Genomic DNA, 20,974 nt, shown 5'->3' with positions numbered 1-20,974 from the left:
GATACAATATTTTTCAGACTATAAGACGCACTGGACTATAAGATGCACCTTGGATTTGGAGGTGGAAAATAAGAAAAACATTTTCCATCAGACCTCCGAGCAGACCCCCATTCTTCATCAGACCTCATATCAGACCCTCATTCTATAAAGAATAATGGAGCAATTTCCATTAGTCTTTATAAGTTGAAAATTGTGGTCCACTTGAGGACCTAACAAAAAAAAAGATAAATTTTTAAAATATAAAAAAATATAAAAATTCTAATCACCTCCCTTTCCCCAAAATAAAATAAAAACAAAACAAACAAAAAAAACATCATGGGCATCACTGCATGTGAAAACATCCACTATGAAAATATTTAAAAAAGTTATCCCATATGGTGAATGATGTAGCAGAAAAAAAAGGCTGATTTGACGTTTTTCATCACTTTATAGCCGAAGAAAATTTAATAAAAAATGATCAAGTCATACAGACCCCAAAATGGTATTTTCAAAAACGACAGATTGTCCCGCAAAAAACGAGCCCCCACACATCTCCGTAGACAGGGCCGGTCTTTGGGGTGTGCGAGCTGTGCGGCCGCACAGGGCGCCATGGCAACAGGGGTGCCCGGCGGCCGACACAGCTCGCAGTCGGTCTCTACAGGCTACAGCAGCCAGCCCGACCTGAGCCGAGATTGGGCGCAAAATTGCAGGGGGCGCCAGGCAGCAAACACTAAAATGAGGATCATGGGAGCCTATGAGGCAGTAGAGCGAGCGTAGTGTCTAGAATGTAGTTGATCCTAGGAGGTATGATGTCAGGGAAAGAGGCGGAGTCTCGTCATCCAGGGGGCGGGGCCTAATGATGTGCAGGAGATTCTACAGAGCAGGAGCAAAGTCTGCAGGTAAGTATGTGGAGGAGAATAGTGACTGTTATTTTTACTTGGGGGCTTTTTGCAGGGGCTGAAGGGAGAAGGAATCATCTTTGTACTGGAGACTGTATGTTAGAGGGGTCTAAAGAGAGGGTAGTTGGGGTGATATTATTTACATGGGACTGTATGCTGGAGAGGCTGAAGGCAGGGGGTGATATTATTTTACATAGGGCTGTATGCTGGAGGGGCTAAGGCAGGGAAGTGATGTGTCTTACATGGGACTGTATGCTGGAGGAGCTGAAGGCAGGGGGAGTGATGTATTTTACATAGGACTGTATGCTGGAGGGGCTGAAGGCAGGATGAGTGATGCATTTTATATGGGACTGTGCAAGAAGGACTGGAAGGCAGGGGTGTGATGTATCTTACATGGGACTGTATGCTGGAGGGGCTGAAGGCAGGCGGCAAAGAGAGGGAGTGTGATATTATTTACATAGGACTGTATGCAGTGGCGTATCCAAGCTATGGCAGCCATGGCTAGTGCCATAGGCGCCAAGCGGGGGGGGGGGCGACAAAAAAAAAAATATCATGAAAAAAAAATTCCCACCCATTCTGCAGCCACCTCCTTTAGCCCCAGCGCTGGCGGCGGCACGCAAATTAACTTGGAAAGTACTTGTACCTTGGCTGGACAGTCTGGACTGAGGGCTGGCATGTAGGAGAAAGACAGGCGCCCCCATGATTTTCTATGAATGGGATCGCCCAGTCCGTCCGTGTATCTGCTAACTTGCAGAGGCTCCGCCTCCAGCTCCGCCTCAAGCTCCGCCTACCCTCCTCTGCGTATCGTAGCTTCATTTATCCAAGCGTGTCACTCGTGAGGTGACTGACTGCACTGAGGTGAAGTGAGGAGAAGAACTGTGAGAAGTTGGACGATTGGACCCCCAGCCAGGCAGCACTGCTAGTCTGCTACGGTACACACACACATCATGATCACACTGTATAATGATGTACTGACATTCTGCAATCTGCCAAGCACTGCAGGCAACCTAATAAATGTAACCTTGCTAAATACCTAATATAGTGCTGCTAAATATATGGAATAAATAAATTAGAATTATGCATAGATATCCTAAATAAAGTGATTTGTGCAAGTTGTACCTGCTGTTGCACAAATCACTTTATTTATATCTATGGCTATGCATAATTATAATTAATTTAATCCATATTGTGCAAGCACTATATTGGATGGGCTGCTTGCTTCTGTTTGAGACTGTCATGATGCCAGGCTTAGGCTATTGTCACACTGGGGCGTTGCGCTATTGGCGGTAAAGCGTCGCTATTTGAGCGGCGCTTTACTGTAGTTTTTGCGGCGCTATTCAGCCGCTAGCAGGGCGCCTCAAATATGCGGCTCGCAGGACTTTGAGCTTCCACTAGCTGCCCAAAAAGGGTTAAAACCGCCCGCAAAATGCAGCTTGCAGCGGTGCATTGCTGGCGGTTCGGCGGCGCTGCCCATTGATTTCAATGGGCAGTGGCGCTTTCGAATCAGTGTGTACACTGTTCCTACCCCCTCCTGGGAACTACATCTGTGTGGCAGGACGCTCTCTACGTGTTAGAGACATCAAGGAGATGTGAATTACTATGCGTGCTGCAATGCATACTGGGAAATGTAGTTCTTACATGAACGAGCGCCGCAAGCCAGGAAGTGAATGAGAGAACAGAAACTAGAACGCCGGAGGTGATATAGATGAAGGAATTTAATAAGTATTTACTCGTTTTTTAACAGAATCATTACACTATTCTGTTTTTCTACCTTACAAACATTAATTTTAGGCAACAAAAACTTTAATTGGAAGATTAAAGAGTTTGACTTGAAGATTTGTCAGCTGTTTTTTTTGTTTGTTATGGTTATCTGAAAGATGGGTTTAAAATATTTTGACAGGGGCGCAGTTTCAGTGCTTGCCATAGGCGCCATTTTCACTAGATACGCCTCTGACTGTATGTTGGAGGGGCTGAAGGCGGGGAGTGATGTATTTTACATGAGACTGTATGCTGGAGGGGCTGAAGGCAGGAGAGTGATGTACCTTACTTGGGACTGTATGCTGAAGGGGCTGAAGGCAGGAGAGTGATCTACCTTACATGGGACTGTATGCTGGAGAAGCTGAAGGCAGGGAAGTAATGTGTCTTACATGGGACTGTATGCTAGAGGGGCTGAAGGCAGGGGGAAGGTTGTATCTTACATGGGACTGTATGCTGGAGGGTCTGAGGGGGGGCATAATTATTACTATAATACTACAGAGGGGGCCATTATAATATTAATAATAATAATAATAATAATACTACAAAGGAGGAGGGAATAATAATAATAATAATAATAATAATAATAATAATATAGAGGGGCCAGTATATATTATAATTATACAGAGGGCATTATAGTTATGGGCACTACGGGGGAGGGGAGGTCTGTTATCTGAGGATGATAGTAAAGTGAGAAATCCCCCAAATTTTCTGTGAAACTCTACAGAGATGAGACGCGGCTGAAAGAAGTTATCATGACGGTCCTATCTCCGAATGAAGATGCTTAGGAAAGTGTACATCACAGGAGATGTCACTGGATGTAACAGGTATGGTGCGGTACTCCTTTTTTTTTTTTTTTTTTTACAAAATATCTTTCTTTAAATGGGGCCTGGGGGCAGGGGACTGGATAAGGATAAGGGTGACAGACACTGGGTATGATTAAGGGGGCAGAGGACTGGATAAGGTGGGTGACACCGTGACAGTCACTGGGTATGATTAAGGGGGGCAGCGGACTGGGTAAGGGTGACACTGGGTATGATTAAGAAGGGCAGGGGACTGGGTAAAGGTGACAGGGTATGATTAAGGGGGGCAGGGGACTGGCTATGGGTGACACTGGGTATGATTAAGGCCCTTATTCATACCCAGTGTCACCCAGAGCCAGTCCACTGCCCCCCTTAATCATACCCTGTCACCCTTACCCAGTTCCCTGCCCCCCTTAATCATACCCTGTCACCTTTACACAGTCCCCTTCCCTTTTTAATCACACCCAGTGTCACCTTTGCCCAGTCTCCTGCCCCCTCAATTAGACCCTGCCCCCCTTAATCATACCCAGTGTCACCCATAGCCAGTCCCCTGCCCCCCTTAATCATACCCTTTCACCTTTACCCAGTCCCCTGCCCCCTTAATCATACCCAGTGTCAACTAAAGCCAGTCCCCTGCCCCTTTGTCATACCCAGTGTCACCCTTATCCAGTGCCCTTCCCCCTTAATCATACCCAGTGTCTGTCACCCTTAATTTAAGGGGGCAGGGTCTAATTAAGGGGGCAGGGGACTGGGTAAGGGTGACACTGGGTATGATTAAGAAGGGCAGGGGACTGGGTAAAGGTGACAGGGTATGATTAAGGGGGGCAGGGGACTTGCTCTGGGTGACACTGGGTATGATTAAGGGGGGCAGGGGACTGGGCAAAGGTGACAGGGTATGATTAAGGGGGGCAGGAGACTGGCTATGGGTGACACTGGGTATGATTGTACTTGTTTGCACTTGCACTTAAATTATCTGTAATTAAAGAAAACTGTTTGTTACAAAGATTGTTTTCCTCTTTGTGTATGTTTAGGTGAACAGGGGGGGGGGGGGTGCCACGAGATTAGCTCGCACAGGGCGCCTGAACACCTAAGGCCAGCCCTGTCCGTAGACATAACTATACAAAAGTTAGGGGGGGGGGGGTCAGAATATAGCGAAGAAAAGAATTTTTTTTTTTTTCCAAAGTGAGTCCTAATGTTTATAGCACTGACTTAGGCTGGGCTTTCTGCAGTGAGTGGGCCTATAGAGGTCCTGAGCAGGGGTTATGTTGGGGTTGCCACCTTTCCCAACAAAAGATACTGGCCAATTTTACACAAGTTAAAAAGGTTGGTGTGGTTTAACACAGGTGTTATTTGATCATATTTTACAGTTTGCTCCATTTTTTTTTCCAATAAAATCTAATTTATTTACGTTTTATTTAGTCTATATTTTTGAAATGTTTCTGCCAGGATTTGAACTTATAACCATCTACATTAAAGGCAAGAACCTAAACTACTGAGCTATAGAGTTCCATGTTAAAGTGCTGAAAATGTATTATAGCTAAAAATCTCAGTAGTAGTTTCCTATGTATAATGCATTCATATATATCAGAAGTATCTTATATATATATATATAAAAAAAGAAAAGAAGCAGCACTCCAAGAATGTGTCCTCCTTATAAGACCTGTGACCAAGGTCCAGATTGTAAACATACAGCAAAAACGAAGGCAGCACTCCAATTTGTGAAAAAAGTGGAAGGTTTATTCACCCAACCAGCAGCAACGTTTCAGCTCTCTCTATGGAGCCTTTGTCCAGCTGAGTAACATGTGCATAATGGCGTACATAAATAGTGACAGTGATTAACATGATTACAAATCAATTCCAATTGTCATAAACACAAATGAGATAAATATAAAAATTACAGTCATATAAATAGTACAATTCATCCATACAGCTAGTGTATATATAGTAACGAATAAGTGCATACATAAAAAACCATAGTGTAGTTCATATTGTGTACAATATACCCCGATCTTACATAATTGGTAATTATTGCAATAGTGAACAAATGTGTGAATATATAAGAAAATATTATTAAAAACCTTTGAATGGGTAAGAGGCTGAAGCGGCATGGTGGAGACTGCTGGCATCCGTCTTGACAGGGGGGCGTGGCTATCATACCAACTCCACCCCGTCGTCCAGATATATCGGCCCATCCACTCCAAAGCGCTCATACCTGTCATGTAGCGACTAATCCAAATCAAGAATCAGTCGCAACAGACTGCAAGAGCGCAAGGATCCAATGCATCGGTAAACTTATAAAAGTGAAAATATATGCAAAAAATGAAAGCAGGATTATCCAACCGTCAGTGTGATGTGACCCCAGTCCCCCTTACAGGGGCTGGAGCCACAGCAGACAGACAGAGACAATCACTACACCATTCAGCAACGCAAATAAGTACAAGAATGTGAATAAGGATCGCCGACACAGTTCCTCCAGTCTTCACCATAAATGTCCATTCACAGTATGAAGTCATAGTAATATCCTGTATAAAACAGAGAAGATAAAGAGAAAACCAATTAGATAAGTAGCACATGTTATTTTCCATAGACGTAATCAAAAAGAGAAAGAATATGCACAGTTAGCAATTAGACGACCCTGAACTCCACATTTAAGCCCTGAGGTTTCAGGGTGCCCAAAGTGTAAATCCAATACAGTTCACGTTTTTTTAGTAATTTGACACGATCACCCCCTCGTCTGGAAGGAGTTATTTGTTCCAGAATTCTAAATCTTAAATCATTTTGTGTGTGTTTGGCATCAGCAAAATGTTTTGACACTGGGAGATCCATTTTTTGTTTCCGAATGGAATAGCGATGTTGGTTGAGACGAGTTTTGACGTCCCAAGTAGTCTCCCCAATATATAAAAGATTACAAGGACAAATCAGCAAGTAAACAACATAGGACGAGTCGCATGTTAGGTACTGTCTGATTTTTACATTCTGTCCTGAAATTGGATGGAGAAATGTATCACCTTTCAGCATCAGCTTACAATTAATGCAATTATAACATGGATAGCAGCCCTTCCTGGTGGACCCAAAATAAGACTCGCAAGTCTCCCTAGATGTGCCAATATCTGATTTAACCAGTCTGTCGCCTAAATTCCTCAATTTGTTCAAAGTTACTAGCCAGAATGCGCCAATGTTTTCTAATAATGGCCGCAATAGTCGTGCTATTGGTATTATACTCAGAGACAAAAGGGATCCGGGGCTGGGATCGTTTAGGATCACCCAGTCCTGCCTTAATAATCTCTTTAGTAAGGGGTTTCACCCTATTGGTGTGTTCTTGAATAAGCTTTTTGGGGTAACCACGTGTCTGGAATTTCTGGCCCATCTCTTTTAATCTGACATCGACTAATGCTGGATCTTGTACGATTTTCTTTACACGAAGAAGTTGACTGAAAGGGAGTGACCTTAGCATAGGTTTTGGATGATGACTCTCATAACGCAACAGTGTGTTTTTATCTGTTGGTTTTACATATAAGTCGGTTATTAGCTTGTCATTTTGGATGCTAACCTGAGTATCTAAAAATTGTATTGTGGATTCAGAATGAGAAAGTGTGAATTTCACACTGGGATCAATGGTATTAAGGAAAACGTGGAAGGCGATGAGGTCCTCCGTGGCGCCGACCCAAATCAGGAAAATGTCGTCGATGTATCGCCACCACCCCAGCACATGGCTGAAGTGGTGGCACACATAGACGACAGACTCCTCAAGATGGGACATGTAAAGATTTGCATAAGTCGGCGCCACGTTGGACCCCATCGCGGTACCACGCAATTGTAGGAAAAAGTCATCCTGAAATAGGAAATAATTCCTAGTCAGGATGAACCTGAGAAGGGAACTCAAGAACTGTTGACAGTCACTACTATATTGTGTCTTTTCTAGAGTCTGTTCGATGATATACCTAACTCATGTTCTATAGAGGTATAAAGGCTTACCACATCGAATGAAGCCAATATTGCCCCCTCTGGTACGGACAGATCTGCAATTTTGGTTAAAAAGTCATTGGTGTCTCTGATATGGGAACGTGATGCTGCTGCATAAGGACGCAAGATTTTATCAAGAAAGATGGCTACTTTACAAAACAATGAGTCCATGCCCGAGACAATGGGACGTCCCGGGGGTGGAGTCAGAGATTTGTGTATTTTCGGTAAAGTATATAAAATGGGCGTTGTCGGCTTGTCACAATACAAAAATGAAAAAATATTGTCATCAATTATACCTTTTACTTTTGCTCCAATCAGAATATCCTTTAGCTCTCTTAACAGCACAAACTTGGGATCATTGTAGATCCTCTCATAAACCTTAAAATCAGCCAATTGCTCCCTAATTTCGGCCACATAGGATCCGGTGTCCATGACCACAACCCCACCACCTTTGTCGGCGGACTTGATGGTGAGGCTGCGGTCCGAAGCCAGATCTCCAAGTGCCGAAATTTCTGCTGAAGTGATATTGGCAAATTTCAATGGATGCTGAAGTGTATCCTGTTTGAGGTTTTCGATGTCGCGTTTGACCGCGAGACCAAAAGCCTCAATGGCAGGATGGTCTATGACTGGAGTAAAATCACTTTTGAGGAATAACCCCAAATTTTTCAGATTCAATTCGCTAATACCTGTATTCTCAGACAAAGGTCTAGAATCCTGGTTCGCAAAAAATACCTTCAATTTATTATTACATAAGAATCTCTGCAGATCCATTTCTAAATCGAACCATTTGGTGGCATTTACAGGACAGAATGATAGACCTTTGTTTAGCAAAGACAATTGTGCAGCACTCAATTGTGCCGAAGAAATATTTACCACTGTATCATGCCCTATATCTTGCGTCTTAGAGTCCTGCCCTGTTGGGGCTGCACATTTTTCCCTTTTCTTCTGTTTATGTTGTCTCCTCCCCCCTCTGCGAGTCCTGTTGACTCGGGGGTTGCCCCTAAAAAAGGAACAGAGGGCATGGTATCCAATTGTGAATCTGTAGCATTGTCCCGAGCAGAGTGTCCCTGTGACTTTTTATTCCTAGAAGGAGAGATAGGACCATATTTCTCCCCCGGCATCCTGCGATTTCTCCTTTGGTCGCCTTGCCAGTTGTAAATGAAGCCTGTTGCGTAATCATTCAGGTCTCGCATCCATTTGCCACGTTTTTTACTTTGCAGATCCGCCTTAAATTTATCAAAGTGTGGTACACTATTGGACATATATGAGTCAAAGTCCTCTGTGGATAGCACATTTTTCAATTTCACTATCAGTTCATCCAGAGTTCCCTGTACTGTCATTTTTTCTTTCTGCAAAAATTCAACATTGAGTAAAATAATATCAAACGCATATTTGTTCGAAATCTGAACAAATCTGGAACAAAAGTCAGCATTATTTGAAAATAAATCAGGTCTTAGATGCGAACGCATCCCTCTTGGGATCCTATGTGCAAGGTGGTACTCACTCAATGTTATGAGATGCAAATCCAGGCTAATAAGACGCTTATTTTCATTTTCATATTTCTTTTTGAGATCAGTGGCAGAAAATGTGGACAAAAAGGAGATGTCTCTCACCGACTCTTGCAATATCCTCTCTCCATCTTCAGGCGTGTAGGAAAATACATCAGGGTGTATACCTCCGTTGATGTGATCCATGTTGCAGGTGCTTGGCTTCTTTGGGTCCAAATATAAAAAAGAAAAGAAAAGAAGCAGCACTCCAAGTATGTGTGCGGGTGCAAAAAGTCCTGGGACTTTTTGCACCCGCACACATTCTTGGAGTGCTGCTTCTTTTCTTTTCTTTTTTTTATATTTGGACCCAAAGAAGCCAAGTACCTGCAACATGGATCACATCAACGGAGGTATACACCCTCCGTTGATGTGATAAAAACACACTGTTGCGTTATGAGAGTCATCATCCAAAACCTATGCTAAGGTCACTCCCTTTCAGTCAACTTCTTCGTGTAAAGAAAATCGTACAAGATCCAGCACATGTCAGATTAAAAGAGATGGGCCAGAAATTCCAGACACGTGGTTACCCCAAAAAGCTTATTCAAGAACACACCAATAGGGTGAAACCCCTTACTAAAGAGATTATTAAGGCAGGACTGGGTGATCCTAAACGATCCCAGCCCCGGATCCCTTTTGTCTCTGAGTATAATACCAATAGCACGACTATTGCGGCCATTATTAGAAAACATTGGCGCATTCTGGCTAGTAACTTTGAACAAATTGAGGAATTTAGGCGACAGACTGGTTAAATCAGATATTGGCACATCTAGGGAGACTTGCGAGTCTTATTTTGGGTCCACCAGGAAGGGCTGCTATCCATGTTATAATTGCATTAATTGTAAGCTGATGCTGAAAGGTGATACATTTCTCCATCCAATTTCAGGACAGAATGTAAAAATCAGACAGTACCTAACATGCGACTCGTCCTATGTTGTTTACTTGCTGATTTGTCCTTGTAATCTTTTATATATTGGGGAGACTACTTGGGACGTCAAAACTCGTCTCAACCAACATCGCTATTCCATTCGGAAACAAAAAATGGATCTCCCAGTGTCAAAACATTTTGCTGATGCCAAACACACACAAAATGATTTAAGATTTAGAATTCTGGAACAAATAACTCCTTCCAGACGAGGGGGTGATCGTGTCAAATTACTAAAAAAACGTGAACTGTATTGGATTTACACTTTGGGCACCCTGAAACCTCAGGGCTTAAATGTGGAGTTCAGGGTCGTCTAATTGCTAACTGTGCATATTCTTTCTCTTTTTGATTACGTCTATGGAAAATAACATGTGCTACTTATCTAATTGGTTTTCTCTTTATCTTCTCTGTTTTATACAGGATATTACTATGACTTCATACTGTGAATGGACATTTATGGTGAAGACTGGAGGAACTGTGTCGGCGATCCTTATTCACATTCTTGTACTTATTTGCGTTGCTGAATGGTGTAGTGATTGTCTCTGTCTGTCTGCTGTGGCTCCAGCCCCTGTAAGGGGGACTGGGGTCACATCACACTGACGGTTGGATAATCCTGCTTTCATTTTTTGCATATATTTTCACTTTTATAAGTTTACCGATGCATTGGATCCTTGCGCTCTTGCAGTCTGTTGCGACTGATTCTTGATTTGGATTAGTCGCTACATGACAGGTATGAGCGCTTTGGAGTGGATGGGCCGATATATCTGGACGACGGGGTGGAGTTGGTATGATAGCCACGCCCCCCTGTCAAGACGGATGTCCTGACGGTGACCGGCATTGAACCGCCGGCCCCCGATCTATGGATCGGCTTCTCTGCTGAACATGCGGTATATATTCTATTAACTAGTGCTTTGTTAAGCTGGATGGGCGTTAACGCCTTGTGGCGCATGCGCCCTTACATCATGCTTCCATTGTGGCCATCTTTGTTATGGTCAGCAACGATACTCAGCTTCGGTACAAGTCTCGCGATAATATACAGTGCGGCGCATGCGCCGCTGCTGTTTCCGGACGCCAGCAGTCTCCACCATGCCGCTTCAGCCTCTTACCCATTCAAAGGTTTTTAATTATATTTTCTTATATATTCACACATTTGTTCACTATTGCAATAATTACCAATTATGTAAGATCGGGGTATATTGTACACAATATGAACTACACTATGGTTTTTTATGTATGCACTTATTCGTTACTATATATACACTAGCTGTATGGATGAATTGTACTATTTATATGACTGTAATTTTTATATTTATCTCATTTGTGTTTATGACAATTGGAATTGATTTGTAATCATGTTAATCACTGTCACTATTTATGTACGCCATTATGCACATGTTACTCAGCTGGACAAAGGCTCCATAGAGAGAGCTGAAACGTTGCTGCTGGTTGGGTGAATAAACCTTCCACTTTTTTCACAAATTGGAGTGCTGCCTTCGTTTTTGCTGTATATATATATATATATATATATATATATATATATATAGTACAGACCAAAAGTTTGGACACACCTTCTCATTCAAAGAGTTTTCTTTATTTTTATGACTATGAAGGCATCAAAACTATGAATTAACACATGTGGAATTATATACATAACAAACAAGTGTGAAACAACTGAAAATATGTCATATTCTAGGTTCTTCAAAGTAGCCACCTTTTGCTTTGATTACTGCTTTGCACACTCTTGGCATTCTCTTGATGAGCTACAAGAAGTAGTCCCCTGAAATGGTCTTCCAACAGTCTTGAAGGAGTTCCCAGAGATGCTTAGCACTTGTTGGCCCTTTTGCCTTCACTCTGCGGTCCAGCTCACCCCAAACCATCTCGATTGGGTTCAGGTCCGGTGACTGTGGAGGCCAGGTCATCTGGCACAGCACCCCATCACTCTCCTTCATGGTCAAATAGCCCTTACTTTCAAAGTTTTCCCAATTTTTCAGCTGACTGACTGACCTTCATTTCATAAAGTAATGATGACCACTCGTTTTTCTTTACTTAGTTGCTTTTTTCTTGCCATAATACAAATTCTAACAGTCTATTCAGTAGGACTATCAGCTGTGTATTTACCTGACTTCTCCTCAACGCAACTGATGGTCCCAACCCCATTTATAAGGCAAGAAATCCCACTTATTAAACCTGACAGGGCACACCTGTGAAGTGAAAACCATTTCAGGGGTCTACCTCTTGAAGCTCATCAAGAGAATGCCAAGAGTGTGCAAAGCAGTAATCCAAGCCAAAGGTGGCTACTTTGAAGAACCTAGAATATGACATATTTTCAGTTGTTTCACACTTGTTTGTTATGTATATAATTCCACATGTGTTAATTCATAGTTTTAATGCCTTCAGTGTGAATCTACAATTTTCATAGTCATGAAAATAAAGAAAACTCTTTGAATGAGAAGGTGTGTCCAAACATTTGGTCTGTACTGTATATATATATATATACTCTCAATTATTTTGACTTTATTACTATTTTGCATATCATTGATTGAATTTCAATTGTCACCAGTTTTATTATATATATTATTTTGCACTAAAAATTGTATTAATAAATTTCATATATATTTTGCCTGTAACTGGGTTTTGTCTTCAATTCAACGCAGATCACGAGCTTGTTTTAGCTTGGTATTTATGATATTAGATTAGAATCTCCTTCATTACAGATTCTAATTTATTCACATAAATAATATAGACTGCCAATCGGAGACAGCATAAATATTCCGACATATTTTGGAGGTCCCACCGAGATCTGCTTGTAATAGAAACAACATTTTGTTGTGCCAAATATATATTTGATCAGGGCATTGTTGTATTTGTAGTGCAACAAGTAAAAATATGTCTGAGAACAATAGCGAAGCTAGATAAGGCATGCAGGCTGCTGCAGTGGTTAAGACTGATATGCATGATAGGGAGACTCAGAAATTAGTTGAACATATTGTGATGTGTCATATGTATGACAGGTTGGATATTAAGAGAGAGTTAAAGGATTGGATGGTTGAACTGGAAAGGAGAGCTGTAGAATATGCAGATGATGTCTGGTCTGATAAATCTCGGTTTGCTGATTATCTCTGTCACATTTCCCAAGCTAAACATAAGAAAGATAAGGATTCATTAATCCTTCAATCGTGGCCTGAATTTGTATATGTACAGTAGTTGGTGAAATAGCAAAGCAATTGGAAAAAGCAAAATATAAAAATGCTGAACAGGCATATTGTCACAGTCGTTACCTCTGGCTGTGACCTTCCGTCCTTGCTCGTTCGGCTCTCCTCGCTGAAGTTTTGTTTCTGTGTGCTATTTGTGGTTCTGTATGGGTTAACTCCCCTGTGTTTCTATTAGGAGTTAATCCTCTCTGTCTGCTCCATGGGTGTGGTCTCTCTGCTGCACCCATGGAACCTGTATATAAGGCTGAGGTTTCCTCAGTTCTGTGTCAGCTCTCCTGGTGTGTGTGTTGTCCTGTCCTGCTCCTGGTTTGTACTCTCTCTCTCCCATGCTGCTGACCCATGGGATCCGTGTCTGTCTGTCTGTGCTCTGTGGGTTTCCCTACTTGTTCATTCCCGTCTTCTTTGATGTCCTCTTTCCTGTCTTTCTGTTATCTGTTCTGCCAGTTATGTTTTAGTTACTTTGTGTGTATTTATATGTCTGTGTTCAGCAAGCCTTTGCAGCAGAGTGGCATGCGCAAGGCCATGCAGTTTACTACTGGTGGAGCAAGTCCTTCTCTGCTCATTGCCACTCCTGCTCCCTTGCGAGAACTCCTGCTTGTATTATTAGTTGCCCTGTTTTGTATTTGCCTGTCTGTTATGTTTGCCTATGTGCCGTCGGTACCTTCTGGTACCTGTTGTCCATTCGTTCCTGCTGTCACTGTCTAGTTCACGCTCCAGAGTGGACCCTGGCAACTTCCTGCGGCAAAGTCTAACCCTACCATCTAGGGCTCTAGTGAATACCAGGAGTTGCTTAGTCACGCCCCTCTGGAGTATTACTAGACAGTGGCGCAGTGGGGGTTTTCTCCCACTGTGCTGACGGTACATAGAGCTCATGTTTTGTCTGTGCTGCCTTCCCTGATTTTTGTTTGTGCAATAAACTCTTGTGTGTCTGTATCTGATTTCCGTTTGTTTATTGCTTGACGACGCAGTGGTCTCTCCTGGGACCTCCTACTCGTGACACATATGAAATTTATACATTTCAAAAAACATATCTGAAATGGAAATTAAGGCGGCCACGGTTTCTGGTGAATTATCAGAATATAGTGACAGAGGCAATCAACAGCAAGAGGTAATAACAACTCTTGAATGGAAATTAAGTCAAGCTACAAATGAACTGTCTAAACATCAATTGTCTATGGCGGATCTAGATGAGGAATGTAAAAAGTTGTATTAGGACAATAGAAATTTACAAACAGAGTTAGATAATCGAGATCTTGCCCCTTTACAATTCAGACAGCCAAACGATCCTAACAGAGTGAAGGTAAAATATTCTAGGGAGGAATCAGATGCAGAAAGTAAAAATGACAACCCCTTTGAAGGAGAAGAGCTAATGTCTCTGAGAGAACATTCTCTTCCTAAATTAAAACCGATTTCACCTCCTAGGTCCTCTAAAAGTTTAGTACAGAGAGCTTCTCAACCCATGATAGACATACTAAAGTGATCAAGTTTCTCAAGGAAACTGTGAGTCGTTTGCTAAAAAGGGATCACCCTCCATAAAAAGTCATTTGGAAACATATGAGGAGGCCATGAAAACTTTACATTTAGAACAGGACATACAGAAACTTGAATTTATTACCTGGGTATTCGAAATAAAACACCGGTATTTCTTTAATTTCCTTAGAGATATGGGTAGGGATTCTTGGTCAGAAGTGGTCGCAGAAATAAAAACTGAATTTGGTCCCTATAAGTCAGCTACTGCTGCAAGGAGGGCCTTATTTACCTTGAAATGTAGACCTAATCAAAGTCCCAGGGAATTTTTGTCAGTCCTCAAAAATGCTTATAGTTTATCTGAAAAACATCCCAATTTTGAAAGTAGTGAATTCATCCAGTTATTTTATGACGCTTTGCCCAATAAAATAAAATTTATTTTGGCCAGGGATTACCATCCCAGAAAGACTCTGGATTGGGGTTAGTCACCGAGAGTACAACTCTGTATGCTACGATACAAAATTACTATGAGTCTGCTGATAGGAAAATTAAAAGAGCGAGTGAGGAAATAGCAGAAACTCAGATAAAAAAAGAGATCAGGGAAACTTTTAAGAGTCCAAAAAGGAGTTATGCTGAGGTGTTGAAAACTCCTAGGCCTTCCCAGCCAAATAAAATTCAGCCTAGGCCAGATGGGAATAAGGGCCCAAAAGTTGCCGAAATAACCCCAAACCACCAGAAGGAGTTTAAAAATAGACGGTTCCCTCCTTTTCAAAGATATCAAAGTAATTATTATAGGGGATATCAACGTAGGCCAGAAAGGGTTCAAAGTGGTTCTGAGTCAGACGGTTCTGGGAGGTCACAATCATATCGGTCCCAAAATCAATCTCCCAAAGATTATGGGAGAAAGAGAAGTAACCTATATGATCGAATGGATCAAATCCAGAATCAGTTTGGTATGTTGATGCAGCGGATGGAGGAATTGTCTAAAACCATCACTGCTAACTAGAGATGTCGCGAACATAAAATTTTCCATTCGCGAACGGCGAACGCGAATTTCCGCAAATGTTCGTGAACGGGCAAACCGGGCGAACCGCCATAGACTTCAATAGGCAAGCGAATTTTAAAACCCACAGGGACTCTTTCTGGCCACAATAGTGATGGAAAAGTTGTTTCAAGGGGACTAACACCTGGACTGTGGCATGCCGGAGGGGGATCCATGGCAAAACTCCCATGGAAAATTACGTAGTTGACGCAGAGTCGGGTTTTAATCCATAAAGGGCATAAATCACCTAACATTCCTAAATTGTTTGGAATAACGTGCTTTAAAACATCCAGTGTGTGTATACGATCAGGTATGATGTTGTATCGATCAGGTAGTGCAAGGGTTACGCCCGCTTCACAGTGACAGACCAAACTCTGACAGACCAAACTCCCCGTTTAACGCACCGCAAACAACCGCAAACAGTCCATTTGCACAACCGCAAACTCCCCATTTGCACAAGGTTGGATACCAAGCTAGCCATGTCCCGTTCCTTGTCCTCACTGACATTGAAGGTCTCTTCCTCCACCCAGCCACGTACAACACCAAGGGTCCCCGAAAGGTGACAACAAGCCCCCTGGGACACCTGCTGTGGTTGGTCTTCCACCTCCTCAAAGCCACCTTCCTCCTCTGACTCCTCTTCTTCAGACTCCTCTCTCTGCGTTGCCGCAGGTCCAGTAATCGACGACGACAAGGCTGCTTCTGGTGGTGATGGTGACCACAACTCTTCCTCTTCATGCTCATCTACGGCCTGATCCAGCACTCTTCGCAGGGCACGCTCCAGAAAAAACGCATATGGGATGAGGTCGATGATGTTGCCTTGGGTTTGACTGACCAGGTTTGTCACCTCCGCAAAAGGACGCATGAGCCTACAGCCATTGTGCATGAGTGTTCAGTAACGTGGCCAAAAAAAAACAGCTCCGCAGAGGCTGTCCTCTTTTTTTTTAATTAAAAAAAATCTGTTCTTACCAGTTTAATCTCTGTTTTGTCCCCTATCAGGGGCCGGTGTATGGAATAGATTTTAGGAACCGGGAGATGGAAAAAGATGCTTGGTTGGTCCTCTTACTTCCAATTTGGGGCACTGCGCATGCACTGTGCAATGTACTGTGCTACCAGATATGAGTGGTATGTTAAAGAGGACCTTTCACTAGTTTAAAAACTAAAAACAAACTATATCAGTGGGCAGAGCGGCGCCCAGGGGCCCCCCTGCACTTACTAGTATGTCTGGGCGCCGCTCCGTTCGCCCGGTATAGGCTCCGGTGTCTGCAGCTCCCTCTGTTGCACTGGGCGGAGTTTTTGTATTAAGGTTGTCCCTTGCTGCAGCGCTGGCCAATCGTAGCGCACAGCTCATCGCCTGGCAGTCCTCTTACTTCCAATTTGGGGCACTGCGCGTGCGCTGTGCAATGTACTGTGCAATCCCAATATGACTGGTATGTTAAGTAGTACTATTCCTATCAGTTTAATCCCTGTTATGTCCCCTATCAGGGGACGTGTATCGAATAGATTTTAGACAACCGCAAAGAAATAAATTCTATTCCTCTATGCGTCAATCTTGGTGTAGTGATGACTGTGCTTGTGCGCACGTTTGGGAGATTGCAGGCGATGGCGGTTTTTCAAAGCCTATGGTCGTGCTGAGGTAGTTCAGTGACAGGTAAGGCTACTTTCACACTTGCGTTAGGTGCAGATCCGTCTGGTATCTGCACAGACGGATCCGCACCTATAATGCAAATGCTTGCATCCGTTCAGAACGGATCCGTCTGCATAACAGCTTTTTCAGATCTGAGTTTTCACAATCGTGAAAACTCATATCCGACAGTATATTCTAACACAGAGGCGTTCCCATGGTGATGGGGACGCTTCAAGTTAGAATATACTAAGAACTGTGTACATAACTGCCCCCTGCTGCCTGGCAGCACCCGATCTCTTACAGGGGGCTGAGATCCGCACAATTAACCCCTCAGGTGCCGCACCTGAGGAGTTAATTGTGCGGATCTCAGCCCCCTGATTGGGGGCTGTCAGGCAGCAGGGGCAAGATCCCTCTCCCTCCCCAGTATTAAAGCATGGGTGGCCAGTGCGGCCCCCCCTCCCTCCCTCCCCAGTATTAAAGGCATTGGTGGCAGCGGAGCGGCATTTCCGATCGGAGTCCCAGTTTAATTGCTGGGGCTCCGATCGGTTACCATGGCAGCCAGGACGCTACTGCAGTCCTAGCTGACATGTTTACTTAGCTTATACTTACCTGCTGTCAGTGGCTGGCCGGCCGGCGCTCATCCTACTGGTAAGTGACAGGTTCTGTGCGGCGCATCCAGTAGGAGGAGCGCCAGTAATAGGAGCGCCGGCCGGCCACAGACAGCGCAGGTAAGAATATTTTTTGTGGTTCCCAGCTTTTTGACAGTTTTTGGCTCTACTCCCTGTCGGACTTGTGGAGGGAAGCACACTTTTTTGCCCCTCACTGCAAAGTTTTGGCTCCTTCTATCCATTGCTACATTTGTCTTGCTCCTGTCCCTGCTTGTAAACTTCCGGCATGGACAGGGATCGCATGTACCAATGTAGCCAAGGACTGGCCGCAGCGGTGATATGTGCCCCCAAGTGGTACATAACTGGCTCATGTTCTGTTGTTTCTGGTGTCTTCTTATGTGGAAGAGGAAACTTTGGCCTTGGGGGGGAGCAGGGGGTGTAAAGGTTGGGGGGGGGGTGTTTACTCTTTCACATGGACTTAGCTTATACTTACCTGCGCTGTCTGTGGCCAGCCGGGCGCTCCTCCTACTGGTAAGTGACAGGTCTGTGCGATGCGCCGCACAGACCTGTCACTTACCAGTAGGAGGAGCGCCGGCCACAGACAGCGCAGGTAAGTATAAGCTAAGTAACCATGGCAGCCAGGACTGCAGTAGCGTCCTGGCTGCCATGGTAACCGATCATAGCCCCAGCGATTAAACTGGGACTCTGATCGGAAATGCCGCTCCGCTGCCACCAATGATGGGGGGGAGGGGTTGTTAGCCTGTGGCCACTGCCACCAATGCTTTTAATACTGGGGAGGGAGGAAGGGGGGGCGCACTGGCCACCAATGCCTTTAATACTGGGAAGGGAGGGAGGGGGGGGGGGCCGCACTGACCAACAATGCCTTTAATACTGGGGAGGGAGGGGGGCCGCACTGGCCACCAATGCTTTAATACTAGGGAGGGAGGGGGATCTGGCCCCTGCTGCCTGACAGCCCCCGATCAGGGGGCTGAGATCCGCACAATTAACCCCTCAGGTGCGGCACCTGAGGGGTTAATTGTGCGGATCACAGCCCCCTGTAGGAGATCGGGTGCTGCCAGGCAGCAGGGGGCAGTTATGTACAAAGTTCTTAGTATATTCTAACTTGAAGCGTCCCCATCACTATGGGAACGCCTTTGTGTTAGAATATACTGTCGGATCTGAGTTTTCACAATCTAACTCAAATCCAATGGTATATTCTAACATAGAGGCGTTCCCATGGTGATGGGGACGCTTCAAGTTAAAATATACCATCGGATTGGAGAAAACTCCGATCCGATGGTATATTAATAGGGACTCCTGACTTTACATTGAAAGTCAATGGGGTACGGATCAGTTTGCAATTGCACCATATTGTGTCAACGTCAAACGGATCCGTCCCCATTGACTTGCATTGGAAGTCAGGATGGATCCGTTTGGCTCCGCACGGCCAGGCGGACACCAAAACGCTGCAAGCTGCGTTTTGGTGTCCGCCTCCAGAGCGGAATGGAGGCGGAACGGAGCCAAACTTATGCATTCAAACGGATCTCACAAGCGGAACCCCAAACACAAGTGTGAAAGTAGCCTTAGTGACCCAGAAAACAATGATTCTGCAGTGTGGGCCCATTGTTGGCCTAGTAGGCTTTAATGATCACCTTAGATGATCACAAAGAAAATTTATGTTTTTTCTATGCAAAATTATCCAGCCGATCACTTTTGGTCTGTTCACAATGAAGCAACGACCTTATCATCTGGGGTGTGCCAACATTGCCATTGCCAACACACTCATAGAGGTGATCGCTTCATTGTGATACGCAAGCCCCTTCACCACAACAAGGTAACGATCACAAAGGGGAATTGACACATGTATGTGCCTTTTATTTATTTTTTTTGCAGCCACAGTGCAGCACCAGAGGCCAGAAAAATTAGGCATGTACACATGCCTGAAAAATTTGGTATTGTTGCAGCCGCTGCTGTAGCAGCGGCCGGAAAATTGATGTTTTCCAGGCAGAGAGTGCACTAAAACATTGCGGCTTGAACCCTAGTTGGTGGCGGATAAGTCACGCAAGTCATCCAGCATGCAGAGATAAAATACAGCAGCGTGTGGACCATTTTTAGCCCAAGGCATCTCATCTCATCAGGCCTTTTTTAGTCAAATGTATCGCCCACTGTCAGTCCCTTCGGGATCCATGCCTCATTCATCTTAATAAAGGTGAGGTAATCTAGACTTTTTTGACCTAGGCGACTTCTCTTCTCAGTGACAATACCTCCTGCTGCACTGAAGGTCCTTTCTGACAGGACACTTGAAGTGGGGCAGACAAGAAGTTCTATCGCAAATTGCCATAGCTCAGGCCACAGGTCAAGCCTGCGCACCCAGTAGTCAAGGGGTTCATCGCTCCTCAGAGTGTCGATATCTGCAGTTAAGGCGAGGTAGTCTGCTACCTGTCGGTCGAGTCGTTCTCTGAGGGTGGACCCCGAAGGGCTGTGGCGATGCATAGGACTTAAAAAGCTCCCCATGTCCTCCATCAACAACACGTCTGTAAAGCGTCCTGTCCTTGCCGGCGTGGTCGTGGTAGGAGGAGGATAACTTTCACCTCTTCCCCTGTTAGATTCCCGTTGTGCTGTGACATCACCCTTATACACTGTGTAAAGCATACTCTTTAACTTGTTTTGTAACTGCTGCATCCTTTCCGACTTCCGGTAATTCGGTAACATTTCAGGCACTTTCTGCTTATACCGGGGGTCTAGTAGCGTGGCCACCCAGTACAGGTCGTTCTCCTTCAGCCTTTTTATACGAGGGTCCCTCAACAGGCACAACAGCATGAAAGACCCCATTTGCACAAGGTTGGATGCCGAGCTACTCATGTCCCGTTCCTCGTCCTCACTGATGTAATTGAAGGTCTGTTCTTCCCCCCCAGCCACGTACAACACCACGGGTACCAGATAGGTGACAACAAGCACCCTGGGATGCCTGCTGTGGTTGGTCTACCTCCTCCTCAAAGCCACATTCTTCCTCTGACTCCTCTTCCTCAGACTCCTCTTCCAGCGTTGCCGCAGGTCGAGCAAGCGATGCTGATAAGGCTATTTCTGGTGGTGATGGTGACCACAACTCTTCCTCTTCACGCTCATCTACGGCCTGATCCAGCACTCTTCGCA

This window comes from Bufo bufo, chromosome 8, assembly GCF_905171765.1.
Source record: "Bufo bufo chromosome 8, aBufBuf1.1, whole genome shotgun sequence".
Lineage (NCBI taxonomy): Eukaryota > Metazoa > Chordata > Amphibia > Anura > Bufonidae > Bufo > Bufo bufo.
This window is presented reverse-complemented; position numbering follows the sequence as displayed.